The following is a 13,613-nucleotide window of genomic DNA, read 5'->3' as shown; positions in this document are numbered from 1 at the left end:
TTTAGTAGGCCTGCAAGGTAAATTTCCATCTGAAGGAGTCATTAAGATTAGTGACAACAACAATCTTTAGGAGTAAAACACTTTCCAGGTTTTTTCAGCAAATCATCATCACTGAGCCAGAACATGCCGTTACCTAGAGCGAGAACTGGTCAGAATGGCTGCTGAGAACATGTCTTGGCACTCACTTGGATGTGACACATTAAAGGCCAGATGTAGAGAAAACTTGAGTGCCATTAAAGTGGCCGTCCTAGGAATTTATTATAGAAAAATAATAGTTGATGGCAAGACGAAAGAGAAAAAAAGGGGACTTCAACAGGCTCTCTTCTTTCTTCCAATCCCTTTGCCCCTGTACTCAACTTTCATAGTTACTTTGATAAATGAAAATAAAATTAACATGTCATCCAGATAAAAGGGGAAAGTTTGGTCTACAGTATGCATACGGAAGAAACCAAAAAGAAAACAGGAAAAAATCTCTAAGCACAGTTATATCATATACATACACATACCCACGTACCATTCTGGTATAAGTGGAGATAATATCCATGCAACAAACTGTACAGACACTCGATAAATAAATATATTCCATGCCTGTGTAACTTATCTTACAGCGATGACCTCATCATCTGCCCGCTAGTCCACCTGTTCTGGGACTTATTTTAACATTCCAAACCCCTGAGCAGCAGCAAACACACACTTTTTTCCTAAATCCGCATGCGACAGAAGTGTTTTCTCCTTCTCTGACCATGTGTGAAATTTTCCCCCAAATTCGGGTAGAATCTTTATATGATACCAGACAACCATACATGCCTCATGTATTACAGGAAAACTATTTGAGAAATGTTGTAGCGAGTTTTTAATTGTTTTCACTGAGACTACTTCTTGAATTCCTCTGCAGGTAAAGTCAGGTGCCTTAGTTATTATGAGAGGCATCACACAAGGTTCAGAGAAAGAAAAAATTAATACAATTTAAAACCTCTAGAAAAAGGACCTAAAATAGCTTTTCTGTATATAAAAGTGACATTGCTTTAAAATCTGATATCTTGGGATATCAGACTTTAGCAAGAGAGCATTGCCTGCCCATGTCTGACTGCAAATCATAGCTTTAGCTGTAATTTCAAATTAAAAAGGGTGGGTCTGATCGTGGGAGAAGTTGAGTTCCCTCAACTCTCACCAAAGTCAACAGGAGCTCAGGGAACTCAGTACTTTCCAGGGTCAGGCCATGTATCACTAAAAAAAACCCCTCACCAACATTAAACATAATTAAAGAATCTAATGGTCACTAACTAGTAATAGACCAACAAGAAAGAATCAATCGTTGTCTTCAAAATCATCTTATTTACTACAGCATACACATATTCCCCTTAATGACAGTAAAGAATAGTGACATTGAATGATAGGCCACTGATGACACTGAATAGGAATGATTGCTTCTTAATTAATCAGGGCAGTATTAGTAAAAAAATTCCACTTAACAGAGATACATTTTGGTGCATAACCAGGTGATTAGGGGGCATAATATTCTGAACTCCAGTAGCAGAAGTTGCAGTTAAAAAAGAAATGGAGAGAACATCATTTTTATTCTTTTGTTTTTATTCAGTACAGTAGATACATTTTTTTCCATTTTTAATCTTTTCATACAGGGGTTTTTTTTAGTTTAATTATCTCTTAGTTTGAACTCCACTTTAACAGGTAAGCTGTTTACTGGACATCCCAATTAAAAGGAATCTACTTTATTGCATTATGTTATTCTTTCTGAACAGGCTGGATCACTTAGGACTCCATCACTTAGGCTTTATTGAGGAAAAACTCTCATGGTCTTTAACTGCAATTTTGGCTAGCCACAGGCCTTGGCGTGGAGGATTTTATTCAGCAGGTTGTACACGGGCAATGCTCCCATTGCCTACAACGAGAGTAACTTATGCAAGAGAACGACAGAATTTGGTTCAGTATATTAAAGCAAAATTTGTCTGACCCTGCTGTGGATTTCCTTTTCTACAGGATCTGCCTTTTTGTAATAAGGATCCTTCCATTAGCCCTAGAAATATTTCTTTATGATAATTTTATGACAAACAATAAACTGCTAGATATAAAGGCTTATCTGCATTTCTCCAATACACAACTATCTTCCCAGTCTGATTGAATTTATCAATAACTTTTACAAACCTGAATCTTAAAGAATTTAGATAGTTTGCACATCTCCCCTCTTTTAATTTACAATAAATTGGTATTATGCCACCTGGATGCTTCACTGCCTGGATGCTTCACCTGGAAGCATGTCCAAAGCCCAGTGGAAACAAGCCACTCCAAAAGGAGAAAGAAAACAGAGAAAGGTGAGAATCTAGCTCAAGAAACACATGGTAAGAAGTCACAAAGATAAAGACTATGTTTCAGAAAAAAAAATCAGCTTTCACATGCATGATCGGCACATACACAGCAGATGTCCTTAGGTTGAGACCTTAGGTTATTAGGAGCATTACAGGGCAATCCATACACAAGGACAAACTGTTCTTGAGCAATTTCTGAAATATATTAGACACAAAACAGGTTTCTCTTCAGGAGCATGCCAGCCTTTGTTTCACCTCTTCTACTTTTCCCTGAACAAACATAGTTATTGTGGTCAGTTCAAGGAAATCAATACTCCCCAAATAGGGCTTCAACCCCCTTGTATAAGAACCAATGGCCCATTAGGGGGATCTTTTTAGAATGACTGGTTGATATCTACCCACGTCCTCAAAGGTTCTGTACCCATGTTGTTTAATGAAAGAAATGTGACTCAGTATCTTTGTATATATTTTATTAAAACACACACACACACACACATTCTTTCTCCCCCTCCCCTCGCAACAGAGATATTATAGTATAGACCAGGGGTCTCAAACACATGGCCCGCAGGGTTATTTTCTGCGGCCTGCCAGCTCCCCGTGTTCCCCCCACACCTCCAGCATTTACCAAGAGCAGCTCCGGCCCAGCACACATCAGGGGCAGGGCAGGCTCCCTGCCCCCGCACCGCGCCGGGAAGCAGCCAGGACCTGGGGGGAGGGAAGGAACAGGGGTCTGTGTGTTGCTCTGGCTGCGCCTCCAGGCACCGCCCCCTGCAGCTCCCATTGGCCGCGGTTCCCCATTCCCGGCCAATGGGAGCTTCGGGGGAGGTACCTGAAGGCAAAGCCAGGGCAACATACAGAGCCCTGTGCCCCCCACCCCAGGTCCTGGCCACCTCCCGGAGCGGCGCAGGGGCAGAGCAGGCAGGCAGGGAGCCTGCCCTGCCCCCAGTGCGTGCCGGGCCAGACCCGCCCCCGAACCCCCCCTGCCCTGAGCCCCCTGCTGTACCCCGCACCCCGACCCCCTGCCCTGAGCCCCCTGCCACACCCCTCCTGCACCCCAACCCTCTGCCCTGAGCCCCCTGCTGCACCCTGCAACCCTCCTGCACCCCAACCCCCTGCCATGAGCCGCCTGTCGTACCCTGCACCCTGACTCCTTGTCCTGAGCCCCCTGATGCACCCCGCACCCCTCCTGCACCCCAACCCCCTGCCCTGAGACCCCTACCGGACCCTGCAGCCCTCCTCCACCCCCTGGGGGCAGGGAGGGGGCGCAGTTGGGGTTGGGATTTCAGGGAAGGGGTGGGAAGATGCAGGGCAGGGGCGGGGCCTCAGGGAAGGGGTGGAATGGGGACAGGGGCAGGGCAGTGGGGGTGGTCAGTGGTACGGCCCTCGGGCCAATGTACTAGTCCTCATGTGGCCCTCGTGGTCATTTGAGTTTGAGACCCCTGGCATAGACTATAACAGAACACTTTTGATAAACAGAAGTTTGAAAGCTTATATACCCAAAATTGGAATTGACAATTTCAAGCATCTGTAGTTTTCAACATAGAACACAATCTAATTAATAGTTTTATGAGGCACTATTTAGACCTTGGGAAGTTTCTTTCGGGTGGACTTTATGGCTGCTCAGCCACATGAATGCACACAACCACACTTTCACACCCTAAAATTAGACAATATAAAAAGACTGGGGTGTCTCCCAGCTATCAAAAACAAAAGACAAAAAAGGCAAAATAAGATACTTAGAAAAGAGGGAGTTTATAAACTCTTCAGTACTCACAGTCTTCTGGACTGTCATAGACTATAGACAAGAAGACAGACAGACAGACATGTCCTGGAGGCACAGCACTTCTTGCTAGTGGGCTTTCTTCAAGTGCAAGGACACTGGTGAAAGGCTGGCATAGCTTGTTTGTTGATACTTTGACTTCTTCTTGTCAGGTCTTGGAGATTCTGGAATGTCAGTCTTACTTCAGGAGGCTTGTAGATCCAAAAGGTAAGGGTTCTCAGCCTTAATCTTGATTCTTATGCTTTTGCAAACTTTGCATACTCCACCTTGCAGTGCCTCCCTCCAAGGCCTTCAGACAAATTAGGTGAGAGATCTACCTTGAAGCCATGCAACTTGTCCCAATCATATTTTAATTCGGTCATCCTTAGTCCTATCGAAATCCTCAATTTAAAAAATATTTACTGTTTTACACGCTGCAGACACTGCAAACCCCCGGGCCCTGCCAATATCAGAACTTCAGACACAAGACCAAATTTGAGAAAGCTGGCATGGTGTTACTTGAGTAGAGAGATCCAAAGATTACATTGTCTCACCGGTTTATGGAATGTTCAACACAAAACTCCTGTAACAATAGCTGATGTTCTTTTTCAATAACTAGTCACGCAACATTTATCCATCAGCAAAATTAAAAGCAAGTTTGAACAACTTATAATCAATGTCATCATTCATTTCATAAATAAGACAATTTACAATAACCTTTCTATTTTGGAACTGGGCTATAAGTCAAATAGTTTACCTTCTAGAATTTTCATCTAGAGAGAGAAAATATATTTTAAAAGCTATTAGAATGAAACCCAGTTTAAACTTGATTTTTTAAAAAACGTTTATAAAAGATCTGTACATAGTATTTTCATGGCCTACTTCACCAACAGTTCATTTTTATGGCAATGATAATAAATGAAGGGATTGGCATTCAAATCTCTTCACAGTTTTGAGAACCTCAGCTTAAATAGATAAATAATAGATTGAGAGTGATCATCTTCATATTGGGCATGTGATGATTATATCTATTGTGCCCCTTCTCCATCACAAAAGATATTATTAAACTTTCTAACATTTGCAGTGATTTTCTCCTCAACTCTGAAGGGGATTAGTCCAAAATCTGTGGAGTTTTGTCAAGATTTCTGTTGTTGTTACCTATGGTGGGATTTTCAAAAGTGCCTAAGTGATTTAGGAGCAGAAATCTCATGGGATTTGTGCTCCTAAGTCACTAAAGGTTTGTCTACATGGCAAAATTTAGCAGAAGGACTATACTGCATTTATAGTGGTATAGCTCCCCATATAGACATTATTAATTCAGACTAAGAATGCCTTTTATGACTTTCAGGACAAATGGCAATCCTAGAATGGTTTTGTGGTTAAAGCACTACACTGGTACCCAGGAAGTCTAAAATCTATTATTGGTTCTGCCACAGGCTTCCTTTATTACCTTGGGCAAGATACCTATTTTTTCTGTGTCCCCAATCTGCACTGTAAAATGCAAATAATACTACTTCGTTACCTACCAATGTCGTGACGATTCATCTTTCAATATATATGGTGATAAGTACCATAGAAAAGCTTTCAACCACTGTTGACGCTAATAAGAATTAAAATTTACAACTTTTGTTTGCCCAAAGCACTTTGGGTGCCGTGATGGGGATCGATAGGAATCCTTTGTTAGTTATGTCCCTTACTCAAACCCTAATGCCCCTGATTGGACAGTCACCGCTTTTATTGCTCCCAGCATCAGAGTTCTTAAGAACAGAACCTCATACCCGTTCCCACCAAATAATAATGTACTCTGTACTTTATATCTTCTAAGCTCTGTTCAAAGCCAAGGTGCAGGCAAGCTGTAAACTCTGGATTCAAATCTGAACTTTCCAGAAGATCGGCAGTGTTTAGACATTTGGTATTGATCTAGGCCCATCTCTAGTACAACATGAATGAATTAGTCTTCAGAATGACCCTATGAGGTTGCCAAGTGTGACACTCACCATTAAGTAATCATTTGCCAACATTTATTTAATTTGATGTAACTGTTTTTTACATATAACCAGAATAACAATTATCCATGGTAACCATACAGTAACATTTGGAAAACGTTAACTTTTTAATGGATTCTACTCTAAGCTCTCTTTTCTCCATTTTACAGAGAACTCGAGCAATATGCCCAAGGCCTAACAAAGAATCAGTTGAGGAGAAAGTATTTTAACTCAGGAGTTCCCAGTTCCACACTTACTTGCTTATTACAGATCTGAAAATTCAATGGCTCGAGCCATTCAAGCTGCCGTAATGCCATTCCTTTACAGTGTTCCAGGACAACTTGACAAACTCTTTGATTGTCCTTCAAGTTTTTTTTTTATTTATTACTTTCATTAAATCATGTGCCTTCCCAATCTAGGAAAAGGAAGTTGTTCAACACCTACACAATACCATCCCTAAGGAGATAACTGTACAAGCAAAGTTCATGTGACCCATCATTGATTGCATGTGTTTCATGCTAAGCTCCTTCAACTGTAATGCACTTTCTACAATAGCTGATAGATTTTTCCAGGTTTCCTCTGGGAATTCTAAACTCCACTGCTAGGGAATCCAATTTTAAAGGGTCTTCCTCCTTTTCCTTCATGTACAGTAACCCCCAATTCATAAACTAAGCTTTTGAAAACCTTTCAAAATTCCTTACAATTCACCACCCTTGCTAGGTTTGTAAAAAAGGAAATCAGGTAAGTGAATGAGCATATTTGGCTCATCTTTCAATAGTCACTTGCAATAATATGCTTTAGCAAGATGTTGTAATATTATTGGACCTTAAATTGTATAAACCCAGGAGTCAAAATGCTGTTTAAGAAGTGTTAGCTGCCTAAATGTAAAGTTTGATTCACATGTAGGCCCTGATTTAACGAAGATCTCTGTTCAGAAAAGCAACTTGAACCCAGGCTTAACTTTAAGCACATGCTTATGGGTTTTCCTGAATACAGACGGACTTCAGCACATCTTTGGTGCTTTCCTGAATCAGGGCCTTAGCTACTAATGTTCCCTAAACACTATATATGATCTAATGGGTGGCTTGACCAAATATTATACCCACACACAGTGTAATGGAATATGAAACTGTTAATGTCACATTTCTCTGTTGACATTTTGGGTAATAAAGTGTGAAATTCTTAAGTTTTCCAAGGTAAGGATTGCATCAAGAAAATCGCCTGAAACAGACCAGAGATTGTCCAGCGTTGGATAAACTTGTTACCTTCCTTATCTCGTCATATTTCCTGTCCAAGTGTCGCCTTATTTTAAGAGGCTTGTCTAATTTTTGCTTAACCTGTTAAATTATCCAGGTAACTTGTTATTTGTTTAAAAATGAATATTACAATAAAAAGAGTATTAAAAATGTGTGGTCTGTAAGCAGTCCTGATATTTATTATTTGTATTGCAGTGGCACTTGAAGGACCCAGCACCGTTGCACTAGGCACTGTACAAATGTCTAAAAAAAAAAAGGATGGTTCATGCCCCCAAAGAGTTTACAATACCAATAATTTTGAATCATGCCAAGTTCAATTTCTTGAGTCACTTTCTTTCTTTGAATACAGGTCAGTTTCAGCACAAGCTTCATATTCATTTTCAAGTGAAAGAATTGGCACCTTTTATTTATTCATTCATTCCTTTTACAAGTTGCCTTTGTAGTAAGTCCTGCTGAAAAATTGTTGCGCTGACATCGGAAGTTTACTTTGATAACTCAATAATGTTACTTCATTGTATGCGGTATTTGCTAGGTATTCCCTATACAGTACAAAGTATAGGCAAGTATGGAAATTTCTCCAAATATCGAGGTAAACTTATCCATCAGTGTAAAACAAAACTGGCATATTGTAAAAGATGACCCTCCGTATCCGCACTAGCACTGGCAGAGATGCATATCTAACTGATCCCATCACAGCTCAATATCCATTTTGTCTTTCATACCACACACAGAACCCTTTTCCTTCTCCTACCAACTAGGACACAAACACTTCATTGTGTGCTTACTGTGATTCCTGAATTCCCAGCACAAATATTTACATAATGACTTTCCACTGGGCTCATAACATATGCATGTATACTTACTGTGGAGATCTGTGAGCCTGAGATCATAACAGATATGTGCCTCCTGTTTAGACTCTTGCAGCATCAGATCCTTATGCCAAAATTTTCAAAAACAGGAGCCTAAAGAAACACTTCTAAATCTGTACTTGGGGCTAATTAAGTGGCCAGATTTTCAGAAGTTACCAGGAAGCTACCACTGACCTGGCTTTTAAATCTTCTATAATTAAATCTTCCAGATTTGTGCTACCAAGACCAATCCCATGGCATAAAAGGGAAAAATCCACAACTAGCCTGTAAACTGGCATAGTTTCACTGAAGGCAAAGGACAGCTACATCAATTCACACCAGCTAAGCATCTGGCCCCTACTTCCTTCCTTGAGTAAATATGTCTGGTGGGCTGACATTAAATACATTTTGCTCCCTTTGCATCATTTTAGTTAGTCTGTAATATTACATTGCACTGATTACTGTAGCTATGACTGTAGTCCTCTTGGCGACAAGGAAGCACCAGCCTAAACCTTTGCAGAACCTATAACCATCTTTTACAGAGTAAATAGGAAGATAGCATAAATATTTGTGTGCTAACTCTGCAGGTTTTTATAAGGTTGCATAATCCCTTCTGCTCCTGGTCAAAGACCTCTGAACTTCATTAATTTGTATCTCACTGATTTTTTTTTATCTGTTTCCCTCTCCTATCCCTTTTTTACTTTAAAGAACAGTACCATTCAATGAACAGCTCCAATTATAACAGCAATACTGGACATGGATAGGGAGATATTTGTGTCCTGCCACATGAAAGAATATGAAGAAATAAAAATTAAAAAACAAAATCCCTATGAACCGATTTGTTTTGTTGTGTCATTTAACAGTCACATGATCAAGACAATAACTGGCATTTTTCCAAGTTAATTCATCTCTTTCTTTGTCTTTGTCCTCTGCTGCACGGTCAGGCTTTTTTTAAATTCCTTAAAAGTATTCCAGGTTGTGAGCCCCTTGGAGAAGAGGCTGTCTTTATTGAGTGTTTAGGAAGCACCTTGAGCTAGAATTTTAAAAATGATTTCAATGGGAGTTAAGCACTTAGATACCTTTAAAAATCTGGGCTTTAGGAATTAGTGGTGAACCAAGCACAATTATAGCACCACCATAATTGAATAATAATATAATACATTTGAAATCTATCATCCTCTTGTCTTTAGCGGACATATTACTTTTCCAGTGGAATGATATGATGAACATCTTGATAATGTGTAACACTTTCAAGTTCTAATTCAGTGTTTTCTGAGGTTTTTATAGTTGCAAATAATGATGTGAATGAACTAATATTTACAGAACTCTACTGTGAAATCACTCAGATGTAAGAGACACAGTGTGTGCAGAATATTCATATACATTATCTCCACTATGTTGCTAATGACATCTGTCCAATATTTGGGTAAATTCTAGACATATGTCATGATTTGTTACCGTGTATTTTATAGGGGTTGGCAGGCTTAGATATTTCTTTTGAATGTAACATGCTAATGTGTAGATTTACGGCCAGATCCTCAGCTGGTGTAGATGGGTGGCACTCCATTGCAGTCAATGGTCATGGCACTGCCTTCTGACCTTGGAATCTGTGAATCTCCCTAGTTCATCCCTTTCCTTCACAGACCATGGAGACACAGGATTGACTACATTGCCCTCAGTATTCTCATAACATTTGCAGCTCTGCATTAAGACAGTGACTGTAATCAAAGCACATGCTTGAGAGTTTCAGTCACACAACTAAGAGGTCAGGAAGGAATTTCTTCCCCCAGTGCACATTTAGCCAGATGTACTCTGGTGGGGATTTTTTTTTTTTTTGCCTTCCTCTGAAGCATCAGAGATTGGACACAGCTAGGGATGACACACTGGACAAGGTGGACCAGTGTTCTGAGGTGGTATGGAGATTCTACTTTCTTAAATGCTTAGCAAGTGTGCCTAGCTCCCATGCTTTGGTCAAACTGATCACCAGATTTGGGGTTGGGAAGGAATCTGCCCCCAGGTTAGATTGTCGGGGACCGGGGTGGGGAGAGACAGGGTTGCCTTGCTCTGAAGCATGGGGCTTTGTTCAACCTGCTGTGATCATCTGGGCATCTCTCACATCATCAACTCCCTGCCATAGTAGGGATATCAGGTATTGGTGGCACCTGAGTCTCTCTTCTCGGTCTGTGGCACACATCAATTTAGTCTCCTGAGAACTGAAATGCATTAATTTAAGTCACTGGGTTTAATATAGAAGTATTTGGGTGAAATGTAATGGCCTGTGATATACAGGAACTCAGACTAGATGACCTAATGGTTTCTTCAGGCCTCAAAAATCTATAAAACTATTAATGGAACTAAGCTGATTTACACCAGCTGAAGTTTTGGAGAAAATTCATATGCTATCCGGATCGGTGAGAGTGGCGAAGATAAAGTCTTGAACCACGGAAGATATAAGTAACCTCTGTTTTTATGACAAAGATCAACAGAAGTAACTATTTCCAATTCCCTAGACCATCCAGACAATATGTGTGGCTTGAGATCCTTGAAGACTATGAAGAACATAATATTTGAATATCTTCCTCCTTAATGCTACCTCATTATCTGGTAATAAATGAGTAAAGCTGAGAGATTTTGTTTACACACCTGAAAGCTACAAGGATGGCAATCCCCAGCGCTACATTCTACCTGAAATGTTCAAGGACATGCAATTGACTTAGTGGGCCTCCAACTGCAAGACAGACAGCTCCAGGCCACAAAGCTGCTGTATAAAACTGTCTACATCTCCCTAAATTAGAACTGACAACCAGCCTGGTTTTATACTGCTGAGTCCTCAACTTTTGGACACCAAAACCAATCCAGAAGAGGAAACAGAGCACATATGAGATTTTTTTTTTTTTGCTTTTGGGCATTTTTTTCCCAATACAGCATTTGAAATATTAACTTTTTTAGCCCTATTCTTTTGTTATAAAAACCCTTGAAAGTTAAAGATTTTATTCTAAAATAGGGTAATTTACTTGAAGGTTACTATGCCAAAAGGAACTTGAACATGATAAGGTATTTGCAGTTAAGAATGTAGTATTTTTTAAAGTTTAATACTACACCATTATGTAAATTGGAAACAATAATCTCTATGCTGGAGTAGAAGATCAGGAATAAAGACTTCGTCTTCTTCCCAGACTCTGCCACTGACTTGAGCATTGCCATGAACAAGGCTTTTAGGACGACATTTTCAAAAATGATCACCAATCTCAGATGCAAATTTGAGACTGCTATTAGGGGAATAATTTTAGAGGTGCTGAACAACCATTACTCCAGCTCAAGTCAATGGGAGATGCATGTGCTCAGCACCTCCAAAAATAAGTGATTTTATATCACTTTACATCTTTATCTCACTGACACTATACTCAGCACCATGGTATTTCAGTGCCCGAGACTCCGGTTTTGAGACAAAAAAGCCACTAAAAGTATTAACAGGTTTCAGAGTAACAGCCGTGTTAGTCTGTATTTGCAAAAAGAAAAGGAGTACTTGTGGCACCTTAGAGACTAACCAATTTATTTGAGCATAAGGTTTTGTGAGCTACAGCTCACTTCATCGGATGCATCCGATGAAGTGAGCTGTAGCTCACGAAAGCTTATGCTCAAATAAATTGGTTAGTCTCTAAGGTGCCACAAGTACTCCTTTTCTTTTTAAAAGTAATAAGTGTTTTGTGATTGCTTCATTTTTAATAAAATAATAATAATAAATAATTATTATTATAATCAATAGAAATGGGCTCAAACTGGAAATTGTCTGCAGAATCTCTCAAACCTATCCCATTCTGGTGACCTCTCCAGTTTGAATACGAGGGAATAAAGTTCCAACCAACGTGACTTTGATTTTGCAGACCCAAATCCTGACCTACACATTTTTAAAAATCAAAACCACCTTATTCTTTTTCTCTAATAATAAATAACAGAACAACTGTAGAGCTAGTTTGGATCATCAGTATTACTATGATATTTAGCATTTCATTGGGATACGTATATCTGCTCAAGAATCTTCAGTTGACTTAGAAATTATATTTTCTTTTTATTAAAATGCTGTCTTAAAAGTAAAATTGGAGAAGATAATATTTTCTTAATGAATATTATTTACTGCTGTGGTTTCTTAAAGCTTTGATAATGATGGACCTGTCACAGTTATTTTTCTAATATGAATGTACCATTGTTTAAGAAATGCACAAAATATTCTGGGTAAACTCTTGCATTATTCTGCATTCTGCAACATATTTTGTTAGAAAAGCCCACAGTAGTATCTAAAATAGTGTAAATCATCATTTTTTAATCTGTCAGGAAGTAGATAGTGGCCCATTAAACTTTCATAATTAAATTTCTCCTGTACTCCCACACAGAACCATTATCTGAGTTTTCTAATTAACACAAGAGGAGGGAGTCAATTCAGAGTGATGGCATCTATAGCCATCCCCTTTCATTTTAATGACCTTTAATAAACTTTTATTACTATTGATATTGATAATTATAATACACCCTTTAATCTGCAATGTGATTCTAAGGGCCTTTTCAAAAGTTGAAAAATTCACCCTTAAGAGTTAAAGCAAAACAAACTGTTGTATTCCCAGAGACTCAGAATTTGAGGCTAGCGACATTATTATGAAAAAGCCTGGACATTGGCTGGAGCTGTGCAAATTTGCCTTTGCACCTCTATCAATGGACTGTACCATGGTCCTGATCTACCACAGCCAGGCAGCTCTCCAATCTTACAGTGGAACATCCCCCAAACAGACTGCCAATGATGCTGAATCATGAAGTGGTTTTATGACAAATAACTACTAGGAATTATGCAGAGTTCACTAAATTTATTTTGCTTTCACCCCCCAGAGGTCAGATACTAGAGAAGAGGATTAACCACTGTGACATTTACTCCTTCCCTAGATTTTCCCTCAATGGTTTTTATATTAAACATTTTTACATTGAGTTTTTTATACATCAGTCAAAAACTTCTAACCTTACAACAGTATGTCTGTGACACAATTCTGGGCGACAGCAGCTGAGCCCACACTCTGGTCACTGCAGCGCCAATTAAACACTGCAGGACAGACCTGGGTAAGCAGAGCTGTAGAGCCCTGCGGGGTACAAAATTTATATCCACGGATATAAAGCGAATATCTGCGGAGCTGCAGGACTCTAACAGGAACCGCAGTGGGCAAAAGCAGCAGTATGTCGGGCTGCCAATTGAAGGAGCCAGTGCCCAGCCCGGGCAGCTTCTCTGGCATGACTGTAGTGCCCCCTGCCTCTCTGGGGAAAGGGTGAGAGATCAAATAACATGTGAAGATGTGTCGTCACATGGCTTAATGCACTTAATCGGAAGGAGTTCAGATACCAGAGGCATAAGCGCAGTATAAAAACCTATACAGAATAGAACTGAAGCCACATGCTTCAGT

This window comes from Lepidochelys kempii, chromosome 3 (genome assembly GCF_965140285.1).
Source record: "Lepidochelys kempii isolate rLepKem1 chromosome 3, rLepKem1.hap1, whole genome shotgun sequence".
NCBI classification, from domain to species: domain Eukaryota; kingdom Metazoa; phylum Chordata; order Testudines; family Cheloniidae; genus Lepidochelys; species Lepidochelys kempii.
This window is presented reverse-complemented; position numbering follows the sequence as displayed.